The sequence below is a fragment of the Eretmochelys imbricata genome, chromosome 1 (genome assembly GCF_965152235.1).
Source record: "Eretmochelys imbricata isolate rEreImb1 chromosome 1, rEreImb1.hap1, whole genome shotgun sequence".
Taxonomy (NCBI): Eukaryota; Metazoa; Chordata; order Testudines; family Cheloniidae; genus Eretmochelys; species Eretmochelys imbricata.
Window position 1 is genome coordinate 221,137,665 of NC_135572.1, and position 27,218 is coordinate 221,164,882.

Genomic DNA, 27,218 nt, shown 5'->3' on the forward strand with positions numbered 1-27,218 from the left:
CCTGTTTGTCCCCATTCAATGTACATTGGTGGCCTGCAATCACGGCGTCAGCTCCAAACCCATAAGGAGCTAACACAATGAAGGCTTTTCTGCACTCAGCAAGGATTTTCCAGGCCAGGTCTGCAACTGTGGATGCTTGAGTTACCTTTCTCACAAAGTCTAGCTATTGGCTTGGCTGGAGATGATGCCGGAGAAGAGAGTGACCTCTGGGCAATGGGGAAGAAGATCCCATTTTTTTTCTAAACATATATATTTTTCATTTTAAAACTTTGTTCACTGTGAGCACATAAAGATGTTGAAGTTCCTTGTGGGAGAAGCGAAGACCCTTTCTGGTGATTAGGTCATTGGAGATTTATACAGTGTATGCGGCACCTTACATTTCAAAGGAGCCAAAGTGCTCCCAAAATGTGATCTGTAAACCTGTCAAATCTTCCTAAATATATAAACAGTTATAAGAATATACATACAGAGGACAGTAGTGACTCCATATTTAAAGATGAGATTAGTATTACACTTAAGACAGGTATTTAACTACTCTGTTTTTTATTAAAGTTTTGTATGGTCTGAATCTCACATTAAGACTCCTATACTCTGAGCAGGTGTAAATGAGCCCTTAGGGTTAGTAAGAATTAGGTCCAGTGTAATCTCCCCTTACTTCCCGCACAGAATCTCTGTGTCAGTGTGACCCACATTCCTTGTACTGCACCATTTGACTTTATTTCTCTGACAGGAAGCGACAGATGCCATGGGGAGGGGACATGGATTTTATCTGGATACTCTGGGCCTCTGTTACGTTATGGGCAACCCCACACCCTAGTCACCCTCTGAGGGCAGAGCTAGAGTGCAGGGTCTGGGGGTAGGGGGGAAGGTTATAAATACAGGAGTTGAAGGGCTTTTATACGCTTGAAAGGCTACAAGGGCACAGCTGCAGCTGTACCTCTGTAGCCCTTTAGTGTAGACCCTACCTATGCCGACCGGAGGGGTTCTCCCATTGCTATAGTTCATCCACCTCCCGGAGAGGTGGTAGCGAGCTTGACAGAAGAATTTTTCTGTTTACCTAGTGCTGTCTACACTGCGGGGGGGCGGGGGTGGTAGGTTGGTTTAATGTGTCACTCAGGGCTGAGGATTTTTCATATCCCTGAAAAAAGAAAAGGAGTGCTTGTGGCACCTTAGAGACTAACCAATTTATTTGAGCATGAGCTTTCGAAAAGCTTATGCTCAAATAAATTGGTTAGTCTCTAAGGTGCCACAAGTACTCCTTTTCTTTTTCCGAATACAGACTAACACGGCTGTTACTCTGAAACATATCCCTGAGTGATTTAGCTGGGTCAACCCAGCTTTTTAATGTATACCGTGTCGAAGACAGCCCTGTGGACTCAGTGGCTGAGAGATGTATCTGCTGTGAGGGCTGATCCCAACCCCTGTACCACCATGGATACAGGGCAGTGCTATGCCAGCTTTATTTTCTAAGGAAGCTCTCCATTGAGATAAGATTTGGTGCACCATGGTGTGGTCTATGGACGTAGAGGGAGAGCTGGGGCAGTATTTGTTGCTGTGGAGACCACAGAGACTATGGAATTTACATGTAGCTATCAGCTGACTGCTCTAAACTGGGATTCTCTCTCAGTTAAAGAGAGAGAACGGGGCAGCACTTGGTGAGGTGAGGATTTGTGAATTCTTGCCTGATTTAGCTGGGTTTATGGGGAGAAGACAGTGCTCCATGGAGTGAGAGCCTCACAGAGATCCAGGGAACAGATATTGTAGAGGCTGCTTCCAATCCTGGTACCACATTGAATACAGGCTACAGATTTCTGTTTCACCAGCAACTGAGATACCCAGTCAACTCTTAACCCAAGCCTAGGGCTGGAGCGCTGCTAGCTGCTAAGGTCCCCAGACTTTTCATTGCTCACCGAGTTCTGAAGTGTTTGAAATGGCTGAGGTACTGCCATTTCTCAAGCTCTGAAGACCCACTACATGTTACAACCACACTGCAAAGCCTGAGAAATCATCTCTAAGAGAAGATCAGTGGGGAATGTGTTTGGATGTTTGTGCTGAAGTATAGAACACGTTAAGTTGTAAGAGAAACAAATGGAGGAAGGTCTGTATAAGGAGAACCCATAGATTTACTTACTTATAGCTTTTGTTGAAGTGGCAAAGAGTCCTGTGGCACCTTATAGACTAACAGACGTTTTGGAGCATAAGCTTTCATGGGTGAATACCCACTTTGTCGGATGCATGAAGTGGAAATTTCCAGGGCGAGGAATAAATCTGCAAGCAAGAATCAGGCTAAGGATAACGAGGTTAGTTCAATCAGGGAGGATGAGGCCCTCTTCTAGCATCTGAGGTGTGAACACCAAGGGAGGAGAAACTGCTTTTGTAGTTGGCTAGCCATTCACAGTCTTTGTTTAATCCCGAGCTGATGGTGTCAAATTTGCGAATGAACTGAAGCTCAGCATTTTCTCTTTGAAGTCTGGGCCTGAAGTTTTTTTGCTGCAGGATGGCTACCTTTAAATCTGCTATTGTGTGTCCAGCGAGGTTGAAGTGTTCTTCTACAGGTTTTTGTATATTGCCATTCCTAATATCTGATTTGTGTCCATTTATCCTTTTACGTAGGGACTGTCCAGTTTGGCCGATGTACATAGCAGAGGGGATTGCTGGCACATGATGGCGTATATTACCATAGAATCATAGAATATCAGGGTTGGAAGGGACCTCAGGAGGTCATCTAGTCCAACCCCCTGCTCAAAGCAGGACCAATCCCCAACTAAATCATCCCAGCCAGGACTCTGTCAAGCCTGACCTTAAAAACTTCTAAGGAAGGAGATTCCACCACCTCCCTCGGTAACGCATTCCAATGCTTCACCACCCTCCTAGTGAAAAAGTTTTTCCTAATATCCAACCTAAACCTCCCCCACTGCAACTTGATGACATTGGTGGATGTGCAGGTGAATGAACCGGTGTTGGTGTGGCTGATCTGGTTCGGTCCTGTCATGGTGTCGCTGGTGTAGATATGTGGGCAGAGTTGGCACTGTGGTTTGTTGCATGGATTGTTTCCTGGGTTAGAGTTACTATGGTGCAGTGTGTAGTTGCTGGTGAGAATATGCTTCAGGTTGGCAGGTTGTCTGTGGGTGAGGCCTGGCCTGCCTCCCAAGGTCTATGAAAGTGAGGGATTGTTGTCCAGGATGGGTTGTAGATCACTGATGATGCGTTGGAGAGATTTTAGCTGAGGACTGTATGTGATGGCCAGTGGAGTTCTGTTGGTTTCTTTCTTGGGCTTGTCTTGCAGCAGGAGGCTTCTGGCTCTGTTGATCTACACGTCTGGTTCTGTTCATCTGTTTCCTTATTTCCTCGTGTGGGTATCGTAGATTTGAGAATGCTTGGTGAAGATCTTGTAGGTGTTGGTCTCTGTCTGAGGGGTTGGAGCAAATGTGGTTGTACCTCAGCACTTGGCTGTAGACAATGGATCATGTGGTGTGTTCGGGATGGAAGCTGGAGGCACGAAGGTAGGCATAACGGTCGGTGGGTTTTCGGTATAGCGGTGGTGTTAACGTGACCGTCACTTATTTGCACCATGGTGTCTAGGAAGTGGACCTCCCGTGTAGATTGGTCCAGGCTGAGTTTGATGGTGGGGTGGAAGCTGCTGAAATTGTGGTGGAATTCTTCCAGAGTTTCCTTCTCATGGGTCCAGAGGATGAAGATGTCATCAGTGTAATGTAGGTAGAGAAGGGGCGTGAGTGGATGGGAGCTGAGGAAACGTTGTTCCAGGTCAGCCATAAAAACGCTGGCATATTTTGGGGCCATGAGGGTGCCCATAGCGGTGCCACTGGTCTGGAGGTGTATATTGTCACCAAATTTGAAATAATTGTGCATGAGGGTAAAGTTACAGAGCTCAGCAACCAGTTGTGCTGTGGCATCATCAGGGATACTGTTCCTGACAGCTTTTATTCCATCTATGTGTGGGATGTTTGTGTAGAGAGCCTCTACATCCACGGTGGCTAGGATGGTGTTTTCTGGAAGATCACCAATGCACTGTAGTTTTCTCAGGAAATCAGTGGTGTCACGGAGATAGCTGGGAGTGCTTATTCATAGCTATTACAATGTTTTAATGTGTGCATTAAATGTTTGGTTTACTAAGGCCATGTCTACACTGTGAGTGCTACAGTGACACAGAACTTCACTGCAGCTATGTCGCTGTAGTGTGGATGCTTCCTTCAGCGACAGAAGGGGTTTTACTGTTGCTGTGGGTAATCCATCTTTCCAAGTGGTGGTAGCTAGATCAATAGAAGAATTCTTCTATTGTCGTCTACAGTGAGGGTGAGGTTGGCATAGTTATGTCACTCAGGGATGTGACTCCTATTGATCTCATTGATGAATGCTGCAAAGTGCCTAAATTCTTACTGAAAATGAAACGTATGCTCTTAAACCAGTTAGGCATTGCCATGCCGAATGGAGCAACAGCGAAACAGCTATAAAAATCTGGGCCTAGCCACTATGGATAGCCATCAGATGACTTGCCATCAATCAGCTATGGCAGTTCTCTGGTGTGGCATGGGGAAGCCGATGAAGATCTTTGGAGAAGCCTGCAGGAAAAAGGACCCCTGCAGTATTTGTGTTGCATTGTAGAGGAGGATCTTCATCAAAGTGCCAGCTGCTCTCACTAAGAGCAGGATCTTTGTGAAAGTTCCCAGCTTGCTCAGAAGCCAAGCTCTGGAACCATTTGAACGCTTTCCTGAAAACTGGGATCTTTGGCAAAGAAATGACTATTTCTATGAAGTGCAGTGGGGAATTAATGATCTACAAACATACACACCCACTGAGCAAGCTCTGTAGATGAGGGCTGCAGCCCACCAGCACACAACCCAGGATGGGCAACGGGGGAAGCGTTTTGGCCAGGAACACTCTACTTTTCCAGAGAGTGAAATGGGATTGTAATGGCCCCACAGCATGGATGAGATCTCTGCGTATAGGTTGCTTCTGCAACACCAACCTCAACCTGATGAAGGGCTGAGTCAGCCCTGCTGGGACTGAGGGAATCTGTGAATCACAAACCCCAGGTTTATAGCACAGAGCCATTCTCTCCGGTTCACTCTAGCGTAGTGCTAGGATCCACCTCGCCACCCCTTACTGCACCTGGAGGTGTCTCTGATCTGGGGAACCTAAACAAAGAAAGCAACATTCCGATACCCCTACTTACCTTGCGTACTGTAGTCAGTGGGACTAACTCATGATGATCCTAAGCTGGCCTATAACCTGCACTATGACTAATACACACACATATATATTAAACTTACCTGAGCAAATAACACTGGCCGTGTCTCTGGGGGAGCAGGCTGGGTTGCCCAGGGCCATGCGAAAACAATCCCACAGACAGGGTTCAGTCCCTTCACAATGAAAAGTGTCGCTCCATACGGTTCCCCTCCCTTCCCCGAAATGGGCTCCTCCCAGGATCGACTCGGCATATCCACAGTTCAGCTGATGGCAGAGGACGTTGGCATCTTGCAAATCCCAGTGGGAGGCACAGAGGCTTCCCCATGTGTCTCCATGTCGGATCTCCACTCTCCCGGAGCACTCGGTGCCGTTCACTAACCTGCCGCCCAGGCACCCTGAGCACAAGGGAAAGTGAGTGTCGAGGAGGTGCAGTGATCAGTGTTAACGGCAACGGCAGGGAGGGGAGTAGGGAACAGGAAGGGATTGTTGCTCATGATCAATTCTAGCAGTTACCCTGTGGGGGCTGTGGGACTATTCTACACCTGCATATTCACAAACTGATACTCGATCCACGTCAGTTAGTGCGAAGGGAGGTCCAGGGACCAGAATTTGGCTTCCTTGGTACATTCCATACTCAAGGCACCACAAGCATTTCACTGAGGGATCAGTTCCAGCAGACTTGGCTGGTGCACGGACAGGGGGCCAAATTATGGGCCAGTCCCCACCTGGTGTAAATCGGCATAGCCTCACTGAGCCCAATGGAGCGTGGCAGATTGATAGACTGTGAAGATCTGGCTGAGGATGTTCCCCAATCCCCAATCCTTTTCTTTCCCCCTGCAGCTGCTCACCTGAACACACCACGCTGGCTTCACTCCCAGGGGGACACTCAGTTGTGCCCAGCGCAGTAACAGGACAGTCCCTCAGGCGGGATTCATTCCTCTCACAGCCAAACGTGCCGTTCCAGACAGGCCCGTCTCCTGTGCCAAAGAGCTGCCCGGCTGGAATCGACAGGGCGAATCCACAGTCAAACTGCTGGCAGAGGGCGTGGGCAGCCTGTAAATCCCACTGGGAGTCACAGAGGGTTCCCCAGGCGCCTCCGTGGCGAAGCTCCACTCTCCCCGAACACCCTGTGCTGCCGTTTGCCAGCCTGTACCCGCCGTACCCTGAGAAGAAGGAGAAGGGAGATCAAAAGGACATTTCTCTTGCACAATTGTATCCAAAGATGTGACGAAGGAGCCTCAGTGACCTGGGATAATTAACTAATAATTACTTCCCAGTTTACTGGGCACTTTGTAAATGAGGATGTTCAGATGTGATTATCAGGTTCTTCCAGTGCAGGCGTTATTGCTCATATCTGCCCTTTGTGGGAAGTCACACAGCACGCACCAAACTCCGCCTTGGCATTTACTGCTCTGGGGTCAGGGTCATGCCTGGGACAGATTGTCTTTAGCTGAGGCCAGTCTCTGCTTTGGTGGTTCCAGAGTGCTGGTCAGGAGTCTGGAGCGGCTGCCCCTAAGTTATCACACAAATCCCACGTGAAGAAACTGGGGTTCTCAAGGGTGCTGAGTCCTAGGTTATTGGAAGCTTATTGAATCAGAACAGTTGCACTCAGGAGTCTGACTGGGAATAACATACATAGTGGTGATATTCTAGCTCAGTGACAGCTCTGCAACAGTTAAGGTTGAGACCAGCTTTCCTTCAAAGCTAATTTTTTCTAAGTGCTCTAATATCTGCTTGATTGATTGGATTGGATTGAAATACAGTATTTCACATAGGAGCACAGGGCTGTATTAGTAATCCAAATGTGGGGCCATTTCACCAAGGGGTTTCCGAGATACAGCTCCCAGGAAGGAAAAAAAAAGCTTATATTAAAGTTGACAGATTCGGGCATTTTATTTTTGCACACAGGTAGAGATCAAATCAAGGCTCAGATCATTGCACCAGGGTCTCAGACACTTGAGGGTTACCCCCAACAGAGGATATGTCATCCACCAGCCTTTGGGGGAAATCAAATTCAGATGTTATTTCAAAACGAGCCTGCTTCTCCAGTTAGGGGCTTGCGAAGGATTGTGCGTCTACACACACATCTAATGGACTCCACTGAGCATGTGCAGCGAGAGAGGATAGCTATCTGGAAACCCGACAATCCAGCATGAGATGTGGGAGGCTTTGAGGGTAAATTGTGGCCTTTACAGCTAGGCACCCCCACCCCGGCACTGTGAGCGCAACTCCCGCTCAGAAAGGAAACGTGATGTTAAAAAAGCAGGTTTATTGCTCCAATTGGTCTCTCTCATGGGGGATTTTGTTTGGTGTAAATATAATCTGAGTGCAGCAACATATTCAGAATGTGCTGAAATTGCTTTTGAAAAGAAAACAACTTCCAAATGTGAATGTTGACTGGGAAGGGTAGGGGGGATGAGAGGTGCAAGAGTAGGTGGTAACAGGGGGAAATGTTTGGGTTTTCAGCCAGGGATGTGCTTATTATGGGGAGAGAGACAAATGGGAATCGGTGGTAGGGGAGAGAAGAAGTTGCGGGGTGGGCTCAGGGAAGGAGGAGAGTGTGAGGATTGGGAGAGGAGGAAGGGAAAATACATGAGGGGTTGCAAACTAGGAAGGGTAGCAGAAAAAGTTGAGGGGTTGAAGTAAGGCACATCAGCCGTGAATTCTCCCCTTCTGTGTGTGTGCTGCAATCTACGGGAGCCCTATCCCTTTGCAGGCCCTGGGAGCAACTATACAACCACCATTATCCCCATTCCATTCTAACAAAATGTACAGGACAAGGAGGAGCACTGAGGAATCACATAGCAACCTTGTGGCCCAGTGGAAAAACCACTGGACTGGGACTATCCCCAGCTTTGCCACTGGCTTGCTGTCTGACCTTGGGCAAGTCTGAGGTTCTGAGCCCCAGAAGGTGGTGAGAGGCAGACCAGCTGAAAGTCTCTGGGCAAAGATAAAAGCCGGGAAAAATAGTGGTGATGTAATGGTAGGGATCTACTATAGACCATCCGATCAGTAGAAGAAATGGATGAGGCATTTCTACAACAAACATAAATATTCAAAACACAAGACCTGACAGTAACAGGGGAGTTTATCTACCCAGACATCTGTTGGAAAAGTAATAAGGCAAAACACTAAATGTTCAATCAGTTCTTGGAATGTGTTGGGGAAAACTTTTTGTTCCATAAAAGTAGAGGAAGTAACCAGGAGGACCGACATTTGAGACTAGATTCTGACCAAGAGGGAGGAATTGTTAGTGAATCAGAAGGTGGAAGGCAACTTGGGTGAAAGTGACCATAAACGATAGTTGTCATGATTCTAAGGAAAGGAAGGAGTGAAAGAAACAGAATAAGTAAAAAGGACTTTGAAAACTCCAGACTTTAACAAACATAGTGAACGGATAGCTAAGTTCCCCTGGGAAGAAAATCTTAGGGAAAAAAGGAAGTCAGGAGACCTGACAGTATCTGAATATTAAAGACACAACTGCAAAGTATCCTGATGTGAAGGAAAAACAGAAAGAATCGTAAGAGAACATTATGGCTCCACAGGAGCTCTTTAAGGACTGAAAATCAAAAAGGAATCGTACCGAACGTGGAAATGTGAAACACTTGCTAAGGATGAGCACAAAACCACAGCACCAGTATGTCGGGACTAAATCAGAGAGGCTAAAGCACAATACGAGTTACACCCAGCAAGGGACATAAAAAGATAATACTAATAAGAAGTTCTCTAAATACATTAGGGGGTAAGAGAAAGATGAAGTAAAGTACAGGTCCTCTACTTAGTTAAAAGAGGAGCTAATAAGGGATGATATCAAGAAGGCTGAGGTGTTTAATTTCTATTTTGCTTTAACCTTTACTAAATAGGTTAATGGTGAGCAGATACTCAACACAATTCATATTAACAATGAGGGGGAAGGAATGCAAACCTCACAGAAATTAAGTTGACTGTCCCCACAGATACACTGCACACACACTAGCCTGTTAGCCTGTAGCCCTGAATTTGACATTCCTGCCTGTACCCCACAATTGGACAGCACTGGAGTCAGTCATTTTGTATGTTCAACCACTGCCAGCTGAAACCCAAACATCACATAGCTAATAATAGTTTAATGACCCTGAGAGGCAAGGCCAAATAGCGACATGCTTGCAGTTTTTCTAATCAAAATGGAAGAATACAATAAAAAATAAACGTACTGTAAAAATAGAAACAAATGTTTGGGCAACCGACCTTGGTTTCAGGTGCCTCTAACATGTAAGCTTTATCATTGTTATAACCAGGAATATTTTGCTAATAAAAATAATGAATTGTTATTGGCTGTTGCTGGGGAAATTATTAGCCCATTAGAGGCTATTATGAGCTGTGTGCTTTATCCAAAGAAAATTTACAAAAAAATTATTTAGAAAGTGTGCTTTGGAGCAGTCTGGGGAAGCTTTCCTTTTGGCAAGGATTTTACACCTAAATTCCCCAATAGTCAGATGGAAGGAGGGGGCCCCCGGTTGCCTGGCTGTTAATTTCTTGAGACCATTTCAGACTTTTTAGATAACTGTAAATATTTGGAATGCTCTGCACCCTACTGCTACAGCATACATAGTGTGCCCACGCTTGAAACCCAATAAAGTAGTTTTAGGTAAAGCACTCTGGTTTGTATCAATCATTTATCAGACAGAGGAGTTATGGCCATATTATTTTTTTCTTGAAGAAAACCAGTTAAATTACCACTGATTTGGGTTCTAAAACCCCTGGGTAGCAAGCCCAGCTGAGGACACACTCTTTACCTTAACACACAGCATGGAGCTGATTTATGGTAAAACCACGAATAAGTTTATTAATAAAGAACATAGATTTAAATGATACTAAGCAGAGATAACAGAAGCAGAAAATGCTTACAAACAAAACAAAATACAACACTTTCTAGTGTCTAAGACTTTACTTTAGCAAACTATGATCTTTGCCTCAACAGCTTTCTCACATCAAACTGCCAGCATCTCCAAGCCTTCCGGCAGGAGGATCCAACATTCACGGAATTGGAGGGTGCTGTCCTCTTTGCCCACTAAAGGATGGGTAACTAATGAGTTTTCTCCCCTTCTTTGTATACTCTAGTAACCTTTTGAAATGTGTTTGTCTAAAGTGCCTCCCCAGATAAATTTCTTCTCCTTTGCTATTTGACTCTTCCTAGTGACTTCCCATCATCCTCTTGGCTCATATGTAACATAATTTCCACTGTCTCTGGCCTCGCCTTGCTCAGTTTACGTTGGAGACACAGGCAAACAGGTAAAACAACATACCTTTGTCTAGGACAAACTTGTTTCTCAAGTCTGTCCCCAAAACATATTTTAGGAGCATCTTTCCATCACACAGACATAACTCTACTCGCCATCTGTATATACCTCACACAATGATATCCATAACCAGCATGTCTCCAGTTTTTATATGATATCTTACCCAAGTGAGCTGTAGCTCACGAAAGCTTATGCTCAAATAAATTTGTTAGTCTCTAAGGTGCCACAAGTCCTCCTTTTCTTTTTACCCAGTACACTGTTATAGTACAATAATACTGTATACAAACAGTTGTTCCAACTGCTTATTCTTTGGGTTTCAGGCCCCTTGTTCTCCCCTTGGGGTGTCTGGACCCTGATTGTCACACAAAGATACTTAAGGATCTAGCTGAAGCACTGGTGGAACCGTCAGCCATGATATACAGACAGCTGCAGCGGCACAGGAGCCAGCAAACAGAGGTAAACAGGGGAGTTTGAAAGGGGAGTTTGTCTTGTGGTGCTTGTTCGGAATTTGTTTTTGCTGTGGGGGGGTGGTGTTTTGGTGTGGTTTGTGTTTCCCAGATTAACAGGATTTAGGTGGGAAGGCTATGACAGATACAGAGGCAGCAGTGGGAGTGACCCATGTCGTGGAGGACACAACGAAGATGACTGGATGTGGAAGCTGCGGTATGTACATGATCCTGGAGGGGGTACCTGGTAAGAGTTTTGTCGGCATGAAATGCCGTCTGATAGAGCTGATGGAGTAAAAGATCCGAGGTTTGGAGATGCAGGTGGAAAGTCTGGTTGAGTTTAGAAAAGGGTTCGAGCAGATTATGGAGCAAAGACATGAGATATATGAAGGGAAAAGCTCAGACTTACAGATGGAAGCAGGACTGAGGAATTCTGAGGGGAGACTGCTGGGTGAGGAAAGTGGTCAGTGGAAGTATGTGACTAAAAGAACCAGGCAGAAGAAAAGAAGGGCTAGTGAAGGAGAAATAGAGCTCAAGAATAGGTTTGTGGAGTTGGAAAATGAAGAAGAGGCTCAGCAGGTAGTCACTGAAGGTGGAAGGGCAAGGAAGAAGAGAAAAGCGGCTAGTCCTATAGGAAACGGGGAAGAGTCAATGGAGACTACACCAACTATGAGCCCCAGGAGGATACGGGATAGATTGCAGAGGATTGCAAGGGAGAATAGGAATGGAAAGAACTTGCAGCCAGAGGGAACAGGGGATAGACTGGAGAATAGCACCGTCACCAGGAAAAGGCAGGTCTATGTGAGCGGGGACTCTTTACTGAGAAGAATAGACAGGCCTGTAACCAGAGCTGATCCAGAGAATAGAAGGGTGTGCTGTCTTCCAGGTGCTAAGATACGGTATGTAGACCTGAAGTTGAAAAGGATCCTAAAGGGAGCAGGAAAGAATGCCCTAATTATCCTTCATGTGGGAACAAATGTTACGGCTAGATTCTCGCTGGAAAGTATTAAGGGAGACTATGCTAGGCTGGGGAAGACGCTGAAGGAAATCGAGGCTCAGGTGATCTTTAGTGGGATTCTGCCTGTTCCTAGAGAAGGGCAACAAAGGGGTGACAAGATTATGACTATCAACAGATGGCTTAGGCAGTGGTGCTATAAGGAGGGCTTTGGGATGTATGGCCACTGGGAGGCATTCATGGACAGAGGACAGTTCTCTCGGGATGGACTTCACCTGAGTAGGGAAGGAAATAGACTTCTAGGATGGAGGCTGGCACAATTGATTAAGAGAGCTTTAAACTAGGAATCTGGGGGAGATGGTTGGGAGATGTCCAGATAATCTCCACGCTGGATTTTAGCATTGAGAGGGAAGAAAACGAAGTAAGAAAGGATACAGCCGTGGGTAGGAGAATGGATATAAGGAGGAAGGGCAGTGTGAATACCAGTCTAATAGGTTATACTGGCTGTAGAATGACCGTGCCTAATTGGGTACAGAATGTGAGTGAGGCCAAACAGAAAAAATTAAGATGTTTGTACACCAATGCGAGGAGCCTAGGTAACAAAATGGAGGAACTAGAGCTACTGGAGCAGGGAAGTGAAACCAGATATTATAAGGATAACAGAAACATGGTGGAATAGTAGTCATGACTGAACTATGGGTATTGAAGGGTATGTGCTGTTTAGGAAAGACAGAAATAAAGGCAAAGGTGGTGGAGTAGCATTGTATATCAATGATGAGGTAGACTATAAAGAAATAAGAAGCAATAGAATGGAGAAGACAGAGTCCGTCTGGGCAAAAATTACATTGAGGAAGAAAACTATTAAAGCCTCCCCTGGGATAGTGCTTGGGGTGTGTTATAGACCGCCAGGATCTAATTTGGATATGGATAGAGCCCTCTTTAATGTTTTTAATGAAGTAAATACTAATGGAAACTTCGTGATCATGGGAGACTTTAACTTCCCAGATATAGACTGGAGGACAAGTGCTAGTAATAATAATAGGGCTCAGATTTTCCTAGATGCGATAGCTGATGGATTCCTTCATCAAGTAGTTGCTGCACCGACTAGAGGGGATGCCATTTTAGATTTGGTTTTGGTGAGTAGTGAGGACATCATAGAAGTAATGGTTGTAGGGGACAACCTTGGTTCAAGTGATCATGAGCTAATTCAGTTCAAACTGAACGGAAGGATTAACAAAAATAAATCTGCAACTAGGGTTTTTGATTTCAAAAGGGCTGACTTTCAAAAATTAAGGAAATTAGTTAGGGAAGTGGATTGGACTGAAGAACGTATGGATCTAAAGGCAGAGGAGGCCTGGGATTACTTTAAATCAAAGCTGCAGAAGCTATCGGAAGCCTGCATCCCAAGAAAGGGGAAAAAATTCATAGGCAGGAGTTGTAGACCAAGCTGGATGAGCAAGCATCTCAGAGAGGTGATTAAGAAAAATCAGAAAGCCTACAGGGAGTGGAAGATGGGAGGGATCAGCAAGGAAAGCTACCTTATTGAGGTCAGAACATGTAGGGATAAAGTGAGACAGGCTAAAAGTCAAGTAGAGTTGGACCTTGCAAAGGGAATTAAAACCAATAGTAAAAGGTTCTATAGCCATATAAATAAGAAGAAAACAAAGAAAGAAGAAGTGGGACTGCTAAACACTGAGGATGGAGTGGAGGTGAAGGATAATCTAGGCATGGCCCAATATCTAAACAAATACTTTGCCTAAGTCTTTAATAAGGCTAAAGAAGATCTTAGGGATAATGGTAGCATGACAAATGGGAATGAGGACATGGAGGTAGATATTACCATATCTGAGATAGAAGCAAAACTCGAACAGCTTAATAGGACTAAATCGGAGGGCCCAGATAATCTGCATCCAAGAATAGGCACATGAAATTGCAAGCCCATTAGCAAAAATTTTTAATGAATCTGTAAACTCAGGGGTTCTACCGTATGTTTGGAGAATTGCTAACATAGTTCCTATATTTAAGAAAGGAAAAAAAAGTGATGCAGGTAACTACAGGCCTATTAGTTTGACATCTGTAGTATGCAAGGTCTTGGAAAAAATTTTGAAGGAGAAAGTAGTTAAGGACATTGAGGTCAATGGTAATTGGGACAAAATACAACACGGTTTTACAAAAGGGAGATTGTGCCAAACCAACCTGATCTCCTTCTTTGAGAAAGTAACATATTTTTTAGACAAAGGAAACACAGTGGATCTAATTTACCTAGATTTCAGTAAGGTGTTTGATACCGTGCCACATGGGGAATTATAAGTTAAATTGGAAAAGATGGGTATCAATATGAAAATTAAAAGGTGGGTAAGGAAATGGTTAACTGGGAGACTACAGCGGGTCCAACTGAAAGGTGAACTGTCAGGCTGGAGGGAAGTTACCAGTGGAGTTCCTCAGGGATCAGTTTTGGGACCAATCTTATTTAATCTTTTTATTACTGACCTTGGCACAAAAAGTGGGAGTGTCCTAATAAAGTTTGCGGATGATACAAAGCTGAGAGGTATTACCAATTTAGAGAGAGACCGGGATATCATACAGGAAGATTTGGATGACCTTGTAAATTGGAGTAATAGTAACAGGATGAAATTTAATAGTGAGAAGTGTAAGGTTAGGGATTAATAACAAGAATTTTAGTTATAAGCTGGGGACGCATCCATTAGAAGTAACGGAGGAGGAGAAGGACCTTGGAGTATCGGTTGATCATAGGATGACTATGAGCCGCCAATGTGATATGGCCGTGAAAAAAGCTAATGCGGTCTTGGGATGCATCAGGCGAGGTATTTCCAGTAGAGAAAAGGAGGTTTTAGTACCGTTATACAAGGCAGTGGTGAGACCTCACCTGGAATACTGTGTGCAGTTCTGGTCTCCCATGTTTAAGAAGGATGAATTCAAACTGGAACAGGTACAGAGAAGGGCTACTAGGATGATCCGAGGAATGGAAAGCTGTCCTATGAAAGGAGACTCAAGGAGCTTGGCTTTTTTAGCCTAACTAAAAGAAGGTTGAGGGAAGATATGATTGCTGTCTATAAATATATCAGAGGGATAAATACCAGAGAGGGAGATGAATTATTTAAGCTCAGTACTAATGTGGACACAAGAACAAATGGATATAAACTGGTCATTGGGAAGTTTAGACTTGAAATTAGATGAAGGTTTCTAACCATCAGAGGAGTGAAGTTTTGGAATAGCCTTCCAAGGGAAGCAGTGGGGGCAAAAGACCTATCTGGCTTTAAGATTAAACTCGATAAGTTTATGGAGGAGATGGTATGATGGAATAACATGATTTTGGCAATTAATTGATCTTTAAATATTCATGGTAAATAGGCCCATTGACCTGTGATGGAATGTTAGATGGGGTGGGATCTGAGTTACCACTGAGAATTCTTTCCTGGGTATCTGGCTGGTGAATCTTGCCCATATGCTCAGGGTTTAGCTGATCGCCATATTTGGGGTTAGGGAGGAATTTTCCTCCAGGGCAGATTGGAAGAGGCCCTGGAGGTTTTTCGCCTTCCTCTGTAGCATGGGGCACAGGTCTCTTGCTGGAGGATTCTCTGCTCCTTGAAGTCTTTAAACCACGATTTGAGGACTTCAATAGCTCAGACATAGGTGAGAGGTTTATTGCAGGAATGGGTGGGTGAGATTCTGTGGCCTGCGTTGTGCAGGAGGTCAGACTAGATGATCATAATGGTCCCTTCTGACCTTAATATCTATGAATCTTTGAGAACTCATCTAGGACAGGTGATGGCCCAGAGGACTGGAGAAGGGCAAATACCTATCTATAAAGGCTGGAATAAAGAGGACCCTGTCAGTTTAACATCAATACCCAAAAGATACTGGAACAAATTATTAAACAATCAATTTATAAGCACCTACAGTATAATAGAGTTGTAAGGAAGAGCCAGCATGGATTTGTCAAAAACAAATTATGCCATGCCAACCTAATTTTCTTCTTTCACGGGCTTACTGGCCTCCTGGGTAGGGCTGAAGTAGTAGATGGGAGATATCTTGATTTTAGTTAGGCTTTTGATATAGTGGCACACGGCATTCTCATAAACAAATTTGAGAAATGTGGTCTAGATGAAATTACTCTAAGGTGGGTGCACAACTGGTTGAATAACCGTACTCAAACAATAGTCATCAGTGGTTTGCTGTTAAACTGGGAACGTGTATCTAGTGGGTTGCCATGGGGTAAGTCCTGGGTCTGGTACTATTCAATATTTTCATTAATGACTTGGATAATGGAATGGAAAGAATGCTTATAAAATGCGCAAGTGACCCAAGCTGGGAGGGATCAAAAGCACTTGGAGGACTGGATTAGAATTCAATATGACCTTGACAAGTTGCAGAGCAGGTTTGAAAACAAGATGAAATTCAATAAAGAAAAGGGCAAAGTACTACACTTAGGAATGGAAAGTCAAATGCACAACTTCAAAAGGGGGAATAAATGCACTTGATGGTAGTACTGCTGAAATAGATCTGGGGTAACTGTAGATCACAAATTGAATATGTTTTAACAGTTGGATGCAATTTTGAAAATGCTAGTATCATTCTGGTGTGTATTAACAGGAATGTCCTATGTAAGACAGAGGATGTAACTGTCCTGATCTAGGGGGCACTGGTGAGGCCTCAGCTGGCGCACTGTGTCCAATTCTGGGTGCCACACTTTAGAAAAGATATTGAAAAAATTGGAGATGGTCCAGAGGAGAGCAACAAAAATGATAAAAGGTTTAGAAAACCTGACCTATGAGGAGAAGTTAAAAAAACTTGGCATGTTTAGTCTTCAGAAAAGAAGACTTGGGGGGACATGATATCAGTTTTCAAATATACTAAGTGCTGTTACACAGAGAACCAGGGTGATTTTTTCTTCCTGTCCACTGAAGGTAGGACAAAAAGTAATGGTCTCAACCTGCAGCAAGGGAGATTTATGTTAGATATTAGGAGAAACATCCTAACTGGAAGGGTATTTTCGGTTCGTTCTAGAACAGGCTGCCAAGGGAGGTTGTAGAATCCACATCACTGGAGGTTTTTAAGAACAGGATGGATAAACTTCTGGCTAGATTGAACTGGTCCTGGCCCAGTGCAGGGGGCTGGACTTGATAACCTCTCCAGGTCTCTTCCAGCCCCACATTTCTATGATTCTTTGAAGATACTTCACTCTTCTCTGCCTCAGTTTCCTATCTGTGAAATGTGGATTATGATGTAAGTACTTTGAGAGCTACTCATGAAAAGCTCTATAGAAAAACTAGGTCTTTAGATTATTAGTCACAGCTGCAAACCTAGGTGAGAACTACAACTGTTGAGAAAAAACATTGACTCCTACCAACAAACATTTCTCTTTCAGTTTAAAAACCTAGGAAATTAAATGGCAAAAATCTTTGTTAATGCAGAGTTAATGCACACACACTCCCACTCTGCCTGTTCACTGTCATAGTCAGGCACTATCTGCACTTTCCCTATGCTCAAACACTGAGCCTGCCCCCCGAGAGCATACCACACTTGCAAAACTTAACAACCACCCTTTTACCACCCATTGACACATCAACACAAGATATCACCTAAACATATACTTTCCCCCACCCATCATTAAATCCACACCCAGCTCTCATGTCCCAACTCACTACTGACAGTACCCATGGCAAGATGAACCCAGTGCCCTGCTCCTGACACAGCCTACACAAATGATGCCGACTGCAACCTCAAGGTCTATGTGCACATCTTTCCTTTGATAACACACAAGCGAGCACTCAAGCCCAGATCTCCTCGTATCACATTCACAGCTCTCTGATGCTCCTCAAACTAATCCCCAGATCTCCTCATATTACAACCACGGCTCTCCAAAGCTGCTCCAGTGTATTCCTCCACCATTCAGTACAGCCACACTTAATGCAGTGACTGCAGCGGGAGAGCAGATACGCTCCATGGTTATTGCCAGCTCCAGGAGGATCCCTTGGTGAAGAGCTGCTTGGGGCTTCCATTGGTGGCACTGAAACAGAAACTCTAAGAGTTGTGAACTGCCTCAGTCAACTCAACCGTGCTCAAGCTGGGGCTTTCTGAGGACAATTCAAAAAGCAAACATTGGTGACTATCTCCCTGCCCAAAGTTGTAGAGCTGTTCTGAGATTGTGAGTAAAATTGGGGATTCAGAGCAGACTTTGAGTAGAATTAAATGGTAAAAAACCATCATTAATGCAGAGTTAAGGTTGCCCAATGATACCCTCGGTGCCTTCAGAATGTTGATCTCAGCAGGGGAGGGTCCCCCAAGTACAGGACACAATCTCACAAGGTGTTGAGGGGATCCTGTGAGAGGCTGAGCACCCTCAGCTGCCACTCCTGGATCAGACCCAAAGTGAGTCAAACACACCAATGAAGGGATAAAGGAGGGAGAGGTGAAAGCTCTATTATCACTAGAAGCTCACACCAAGAAATTTGAAGGAATGAGCACCATGGGGCTGAGGTCTCTCTCTCTCCCCACCACCAGCCATATACTACCTGGCTGGTTTTTGAGTAGCCTGACTAGTTTTTCTTTAGGCTTGCCAGTAGCTGGTCCAAAGGTGTTAATGGCTGGGGGACGGGGAGGGGTTGGTGTTGCCAGGATTTCTAATCTGTGCACAAATGCGCCTGGGCATGCAGCGATCTCGGAACTCCAGCTATGCGTGTCACAGCTGGAAACACACAAGGGCCTCCCGGCTGGCACACTCATCCTGAGCTGCATGGGTGCAGTGGGCCAAGGCAGGCACCAGTCAATGGGAGAGCAGTGCCACACTCCCAACCACAAATCCCACCAAACTTGTCTTCACTTTCTGAGCACTGAGCTCCTCCCCATGTTTGCCCCCAACCCTGGGACTCGGTCCTGCCCACAGACCAGCCTCGCCTCTTCTGGGACCTGGCCCTGTCCACAGACCAGCCTCGCCTCTTCTGGGATGTGGGCCTGCCCACAGACAGGCCAGTTTTTCTGTGCCTTAGAGGTGGCAACCCCACCCTATACAGAAAGGCAGCCCATCTCCAATCCTGGCTTCTCCTGTCCAGGACTTCAAATTTCAGGAAAAAGACCTCTCTGTTTTCCATTTCCCCCAGCCCATCCTAACACCCAACCTGGCAGTATGACCACGGCCAGTGAGCCAGCCAGATCTCCTCATGGACACATGGACAGGCTATCCAGCTGGCTGCCGTGGACTGGGCTTTCGGCCAGTGGTGTGTTCCACAGGCAGGCTAGTGGGCAGTGCAGATCCTGTCCAGGCTCTGCTGTTAGCGGTGATGTTGGGAAAGGCACCTCGCTAGCTCGCCCCACCCTTCTTTTAGCTCGTCCATTTAGGTTTGTGTCCTGACAAGACCCTGGCCCTGACAAGAAGGTGACCTTTGTTACCCATATAAGAAGATCCCAGGTCTGTCACTCTGTCTGTTAGTCACTCTGAAGCCTAGGATGTGTGCTGAGTCAGCATGAAATGTTGGGACAAGCTACAAGCCTGCGGGGAGCAGGGAACAGGGAGGGGAGGGGCAGGAGGCAGATTTAGGGGTTTTGAACAGAATGGCATGGAGAAGGATTTGGGGCAGGAAAAAGGCTGGGGGGCAGAGGGCAGCTGGAGGTGGAGGTGGAAGGGAGGTTGAGAGGGATGTAGGGGGATGCGAAGTTCAGGGAGGCTGAGGGGGCTGCAGAAGACAGCAATGGGGGTGAGAGATGAAGGGGATTAGGTGGCAGATCCCCAGCCTCGAGTTGGTGGTGGAGGTGGGGTGTCCCCTCCAAGCAGCCAGGGGAAGGCAGTCTTGCCATGTTTCCAGATCTCACAAGCTGATTGGGAGTCATGGGATTTTGCTGCCTACAAAAAATCAGAGGAGCTGCTGTGATGACACAAGAAGCTCCTCTAATACTCCAGTTTTCAGGGCTGGACCAAGCTCTGTATGAGAGCTTCAGGGCTGAGGACACAGACCTGCCCTGCCACTGAGCCCTGCCTTCATGTATATCCCTAGAGCAGAGAGAGGGTCCCGGGGCAGCAAGAGGCAAGGGAGGGTGAAGTTGGTAAACTGTTCCGGCTGGGAACCAGGCAGAAGACAAACCCGCTTGGCCCAGGAGGCGGGGGAGTGGGGAGTCAGGGAAGTGATGTAGCTGGGTTCTAAGTGGTGTCCCAGGGCAGCAGGAGGTAGGGAAGTCTTGCGATGAGTGAAGAGGGAATGAAGGGCAGTTCCCCCATCTCAGGGGTGAGAAGAGGGCAAGTGCAGTCTCCAGCTGAGCAGCCAGGGAGAGGGGTATTTTGTGTGTGCATTACAAGGTTGACTTTCCAACCTGAAATTATCACATACTCACACTGGCAGAGGAATAGAGGGCAGTTAAAAAGCCCAAAGATAGACTAGGATGACAACTTATTTTAGCAATAAATACAGTATTGGTACAGTGATAGACTCAGCTTGGTGAAAGGCACCTTGGTAATAAGTAAGTCTCATTTTCAAATCAGAGAGAGCTGTCAGGTGTTCAAGTTGTCAAGCACTTGTCTTTCAATTAATGTCTGCCTCAGAATGAAAATGGCTGCATGCTTTCAACAAAAATGAAATGGGTGGTTCACAATTCTGTGTAAACATTAACTGTCCTAAGTAATTTAAAAAACAACTGGGAGGGAGGTGGATATATCTGAGACAGATGATATGAGAAAAAGCAGTGAGGTGCGTACATTGCAATTTGACAATGTACATGTTTTGCTTTAATATTCTTTCTATGTTTTTTGCTTAATATTTTCTTCCAGCAGTCACTGTTGCTTCACAGGACTTTACAAATTACACCCGTGCAATAGCACAGGCTTCCAGCTAGTCTCTAGTAAGCAGATCTGGATGAATGGGTGGCACAAAGCCAACCCCTGTTGCAGGGCAATAACATAAAAGTGGCCACAACTGCTCCAATTCCATAAAGAAAGTTTTAAAATAATAAAACCTGGCCCCTATATAGTACTATGTATTCAAGTGCCTGAAAGCACTTTGCAAACACAAGTGAAGTTAAGCCTCACAGCCACTCTCTGAGGTAGGAAATTAACTGTTGTTTCACAAATGGGGAAACTGAGGCACAAGGCATTATTGAATACAGAACCAGAACTGGAAATAAAACCCCTGTTTCCCGGTGTCTGGTTCTGTGCTCTGACCACTAGACCTTTCCCCTTCCCCTTACAGATGTATCTGAGTAGGGAGGAGAGTGCTCAGCAGTGGAGAACATGCATCCCTAGTGGAGGATAAGGGAAATCAGAGCTCTTCTGGGACCCTATCCTTGTATCAGGAGAAAGGTAAATAGAACTGTCCCCATTTACTGGAGACACTTGAAATAGAGAGGAATATGAGAGAGATAATGGGGTTTCCCACTATGTCTTCTTGGCTCCCCCTGGGTGGTGGGAAAGTGGAACCATCCTTTGTAGCAGACAGGAATCCTTTGGAGCAACTTGGAAACACGCAAAATTTTCTGGGATGTGGGTTCACGTGAGGGATATTGGATGTGGGAGAAAAGAGACTGAGTGGCTCAGCTGTAGGGTCTACAGTGTTAGTGGTTCACCAGTTTGAATTCTTACCTGAGCACAATACGCCGACATCATTTGCGTGGGAGCATGTGTGGTTGGGACGGGACATCCTGGGACATTTCTGAAGGAGAGACTCATTCCCCACACACTGAAACTCTTCCTTCCAGATCAGATCATATCCTTCTCCGAAGTGAGCTGTTCCCAAGGTGGCTACAGCCTGTCCACACCCTAATTCATTGCAGATAACAGAAGCGGTGTTGAAATCCAAGTGTGAATCACAGACTGTCTCCCACATTTTTCCATGTTTGACTTCAACACGTCCTGAGCAGGCAGTGTCCCCTCCAATCAGACAGACCTCGATGAGACCTAGAGAGTCAATGCATCCATCAATCAGTGTTGGTTATTTTGACATCCCATAACCTTCCCCAGGCCTTCCTGGGGATGAAATGAAGGGAACCTTCTTCTCTCAACAGCAAAGACATTGTTAAATAAGCAGAGCCCTTTACCCCATATGCCAGTGCCTGTTGTTACCAGTCAGCTCTGTGTTCTTGGGGAACCAGGGCGCAGTACCCAGCCTGTCTGACTCATGAAAGACCTTCCCCCGCAGCCTCTGCTTGAACCAAAACCGATCAGAAGAACGACTTACAAAAAGCAATGAAAAGGCAAGTGGGAGACACACCTAAACGCCTGGGACAAGGGTGACAGGATTAAGGAAACTCCCCTAGCCTCATTTGCATGGCAGATGGGACAGGGAGGCATCTCTATTAGCATACAGAATGGAGACCAGAGATTCCAACGCAAGAGCCACATGGAACTCTGGGACCTGAAAAGCAGGGAAGCACTGCATGATGGGGGATCTCTGCTCCAGATGTTAACGAACCCACGCCTGCACACACCCAGCTCCGTAGTTATCAGACCAATTCTAATAATAAATCTGTTCCTGGTATCCAAAATACTGAAGCTCCCTAATTGCATTGTGAGCTCCCTCCAAAGAACACCACCCACAGCCAGGAAAGAGCAGTTCCTACTGCCGAGCCTGAACACAACAACTTTAACAATATTCCCTTGAGCCATCAGTTTACCCAGAAACACAAGTGACACAACTAGTACATTGATAGAATTACAGAACCTTCCCCCCCATCAAAGAGTAGCCCTAATAAATGAATGTACCCCAAAGTAATGGGCAAATCTGGTAACAACACTGTGCTCCAGTGATGAGAGAGAGTTTGAATAAAAGGGCAATGTGTGACACTGCTGGGGGGTGGGAGTAGGCAACAAAGTAATTCTCAGTAGTGAACAGATAGACACAAAGCAGAATGTGCAGGTGGGACTGATGAGCGTTTACATGGTCTAAGTACATCCTCAGCTGGAATATTTTATTTCTGTCCCTTCATTACAGGAAGGCTATTGAAAAACTGGCAAAAGTTCAAAGAAAGGAAACTATTCAATGATGAAGCCTGGAAGCTTGAAAGAGGCTCAATCTGTGAGACTGGGGAATAAAGGAGAATTAAGGGGCAAGGAATAGCAAGTGTCTCCACAGAGCTGAGAACAAGGAGAGGAGGAGCTTCATAATTCATATAATCTGAAAATACTAAAATAATGGCTGAGAGTTCAGAAGGGAAAAGCAAAGGGCAGAGAGGAGGAATAATTCCCCAGCAGTGGAAGGAGTAGAGCGGGATAGACACAAAGGGGAAGTGACCGAGTCACTGTGATTGAAGATAGTGTAGAACAGACTAGATACAGTACTAGTGGGAAGGAATCAGGGGAATGTTCTGCATGATGCCAGAGAACAGAGCTGCTCCAACTGCTTGGAATTAGGATCTCGTGTGTCGGCCTCATGCCAACAAAGCCTGACACATGGAAGGCCGGTTCCAGTGTGAAGCCCTTCTCAATTACCCTTATGGCTTGTCTATAGGGGATGTTACCTCATATTAACTGTAATTAGCTCGCCTTAAATACCTTGTGTCCACATGAACCCTGTTCTCATAGCAATTTATTTGGCATTTTAGGTTGCCGTAACTAATCCTCATTGGAGAAGGAGTAGCTCCACTTCACATTCTGTTTGTTCATTGTAAGATTCCTGTGAAATAATTCCTAATGCTAATGCTGCTGACTGTCCTACAGCTAGTGTCCCACACTGCATCGCTTCATACCTGCATCAACCTGCTTTGTGCCTGTTTGCACTCCACAGCTCTGGGGTCATCTTGACCAGATGTACCCTCTCTGGTTAAATGCTAGCAGGCAGTTAGGAGCGCCTCTTTTCAGTACCAGGTGAGTTCACATTCCCATAACAACCAAGGCCCCCCCGCTTCCACATAGACCTCTGTAGAGGCCCAGGACTTGATTGGCCTGTCTGGAGACAAGCATGTCCAGTTCCCTGTGGATAAGAGTCACCAGAATGCAGACGTCTACAGGGCACTGTCAGAGAAAATGAAAGTGAGGTGGCTCTGAATCTGGTACCGAGTCAGCGAACGAGCTCCAGCAGGTTAGTAACTGAACGTGCATCTCTGCAAGCTGTCCTGAGAAAAGCTGAATGAATAACTGAAATTTCTCCCCGTCCCTCCCAAAATTTGTTCCTTTTTTAATGTCTTTTCAAAATCATATTTCAAATCTTTCATTAGATCAGAAAGAATGTTTTTATGTTTCGTTTCTGCAAGAAAAAACAAAAACATTCAGTTTTGACTCTCAATGAATCAGTTCTTTTTTCAGATTTTTTGGTTTGGCCACTGAACTGAGAAAATCAAACTATTCACTCAGCTGTAGTCTGTAAAACCTGCAGAAGGGCACAAGCAGTCACTAACCTGCTCCTGCCACTCCTCCACCCACCCTAGAAAAGAAAAGAGTCATCCATCCACCCCCCAATTGCTCCAAACCATACACAGTTTAAAAATCTCGCCGACACAAAGCCTGCCCCCTCCTCCCCACGCACGCATGTGCACCACTCAAATAAAGTACAGAAGGTCTGTAGAGTGGGAAATAAATGGGGGAATATCTTACTATCACAAGGGAAAACATGGAGTTGAAAGAGAAGATGGGAATGTCATTCCGACATTATGGGAACAGGAACTTTTTATCATTGTTGGCATGGAGACTATGAGGAATGGGACCATAAAGGACTGCTTTTTCTTATTTCCCTGTGCACGTGTAACTGTGTGAAGAGGAGAGTTGTAGTGTGCAGAGAGGCTGTCAGATCTCAGGAAAAAATAAGAAAAAGCTATACATGATTTGTTCCATGGAGCATACAGTTAATCCCAATAGACGGCTCTGAAAACAGCTGGAAAGGCTTCCTGGAGCATGAACAAAAGGTCAGAATGGAGCGCACAGCCCTTGGGAGGTACACGATGCAGACAATGCAGAGGCAAACAACTGTGATAAAGCACCTTTTGCTGCAAAAGCCAAGCACTGTGTCCCAATGCTCCAATGTCCTGAAAACTATGGAGAACGCACCATATTGAGAGCACAATTCCAAACAACCTTAGCACAGATCCTACCCACTCCATTCAGTCCCACAGGAGATGGAGAAGGAGAACGCTTTCTGATGCATCACCGTCAGGGGTGAATACTCCTTGGTGGGGCTCTCCCTCAATACCCAAGTTTTTCAGTTTGCACAACGTTCTTTGGACTGGTCTACTCCTAAAACTTAGGTCACCCTAGCTCCATGGGTCATGGCTGTGAAAAATTCACACCTCTAAAAGACACAGTTCCTTTTTTTGATAAACTAAAAAAATTCATTTCCATAGAATGATCAAAGTGTAGGACTTGAATGGACCTTGATAGGTCATCTAATCCAGTCGCCTGCACCAAGGCAGGACTAAACCTATGTCTTCATTGGCATTTTTGTCAGTGAAACTTCTGTCGGACAGAGGTGTAAAAAAAAACTACCCCCCTGACTGACAAAAGTTTCACTGACAAAAGTGCCGGTATGGACAGAGCTGTGCCGGCAGGAGATGCTCTCCCACTGACATAGCTACTGGTGCTTGTTAGGGCTCATTTAATTATGCTGGCAGGAGAGACCTCTCCCATCGGCATAGAGTGGCTACATGGGATGCCTTACAGCTGTGCCACTGTAAGGTCTGCAGTGAAAACATAGCCTAAGTATTATCTAGACCACCCCTGACAGATGTTTGTCTGACCCTTTCTTAAAAATGTCCAATGACAGAGATTCCACAACCTCCCTAAGTAATTTGTTCCACTGCTTAACAAGTCTTACGGTTAGGAAGTTTTCCCCAATGTCTAATCTAAATCTCTCTTGCTTCAATTTAATCCTTTTACTTCTAGCCCCATCCTCAGTTGTTAAGGAGAAAAATTTAGTGTCCTCCTATTTATAGCAGCCTTTTATGTACTTGAAGAATGTTAGGATGTCCCCCCATCGACCTTCTCTTCTCCAGACTAAACCAGCCCATTTTTTCCATCTTTCCTCGTAGTTGATGTTTTCCAGGCCTTTAATCATTTTTGTTGCTCTCCTCTGTTAGCTACCATTTTGTCTGAAAAACTCAGAGCTCAGCCCGTAAATGGCATAATACCTCCCATCCCATGCTATTAATTCAGAATGTAATCAAACCAAAACTCCTTTACTTGCTCACAATGTTCATTAACCACAAATTCCTGTGGCATCCTAGCAGAAGCACAAGACATCCTCACTCTCTTCCCTTAACCACTTGGACCATTTTGCAAGGGGCCCTGTCTGGCTGCCCATAATTTTGAGAAGTTTTATCCAGTTCCTGCCCCCATCCATCCTCCAGGATTTCAACCTGGGTCTCACAGATGTTGTGCAACGTCCAATAGGCACTTATCACACCAGGCACATTAGTAGTAGTATCAAAGCATCTGGGAGCCCTACTCATGGTCTAGGGCTCCGTTGTACTAGGCGCTGTACAAACACAGAAGAGAAAGACAGTCTCCGCCCCAAAGAACTTAAAATCTAAGTAGAAGGCAAGAAACAACAGAGGGATACAAACAGACGGACAGGGGAGTACATGGTCAGCATGACAGATTGTGCTCTCAGCACACCAACAGCCTAACCATTGTCTAGTTTTCACCTGGGTCAATTTTTAACTGTTGTCTTGTGTTTGTCTAGTGATGGATGGCAAAGATGGTTTCTGTTCTTGCATATATCTTCCAAAGTTCAATGATCTTGTTTCCAGAGGCAGGATGACCTTAAGCTGTTTTTTCTTTCCTGTGGACTTCCCATTCCCCTGCTGATTTCTATGCAAATAGAGCTTCCCTTGTTTTGGGGGACCCTTTGCTTAATTTCACTGAGGACAGGTAGATAGTTGCCTTCCGTCCTGCCTGTGAGAAACCCTTTGTTTGGACACACACTTTAAACCCCAATATCACTGAGAATCCATAATTCTTCATATAGTTGTAATACAGAGATTTCATGATGATATTATGTATGTCATAGGCTTTCATTGAACATCTCACTCAGTGATATTGTATATAATATTGTATACGATCAGTTGATTCAATTGCTTATTGCTTGAGGTTCAGCTCCCCTGTCTTTATAGCCCAGTAAACCTTTGCAATGTACTCTTTGAGAAGTAAAACTCAGACCAAGCTTCTCTCGCCTGCTGCATTTGATGTCATGATGTCTCCTCCCCAACTTGGAGCTTCATAGTTTTGCCTAATATGTAAATGGACCTTTTTCATCTCTACCTGATGACCGGGCTGGTCAGAGAAGCAAACACATTCCTTTGGCAGACCTGTTTGCCAACTCCCCCTGACATGCCTGGTTTAAACACACTTTAGTCATTATTCCAGCCTGTACTCATAACTCCTTGTATACACTTCATACA

At 45.3% G+C, this 27,218-nt stretch overlaps 1 pseudogene; it reads right to left on the reverse strand.

Annotated features, from left to right (window-relative positions):
• LOC144268851 (antigen WC1.1-like) overlaps positions 1-27,218 on the reverse strand; it is a 67,670-nt pseudogene that overhangs the window by 27,508 nt on the left and 12,944 nt on the right.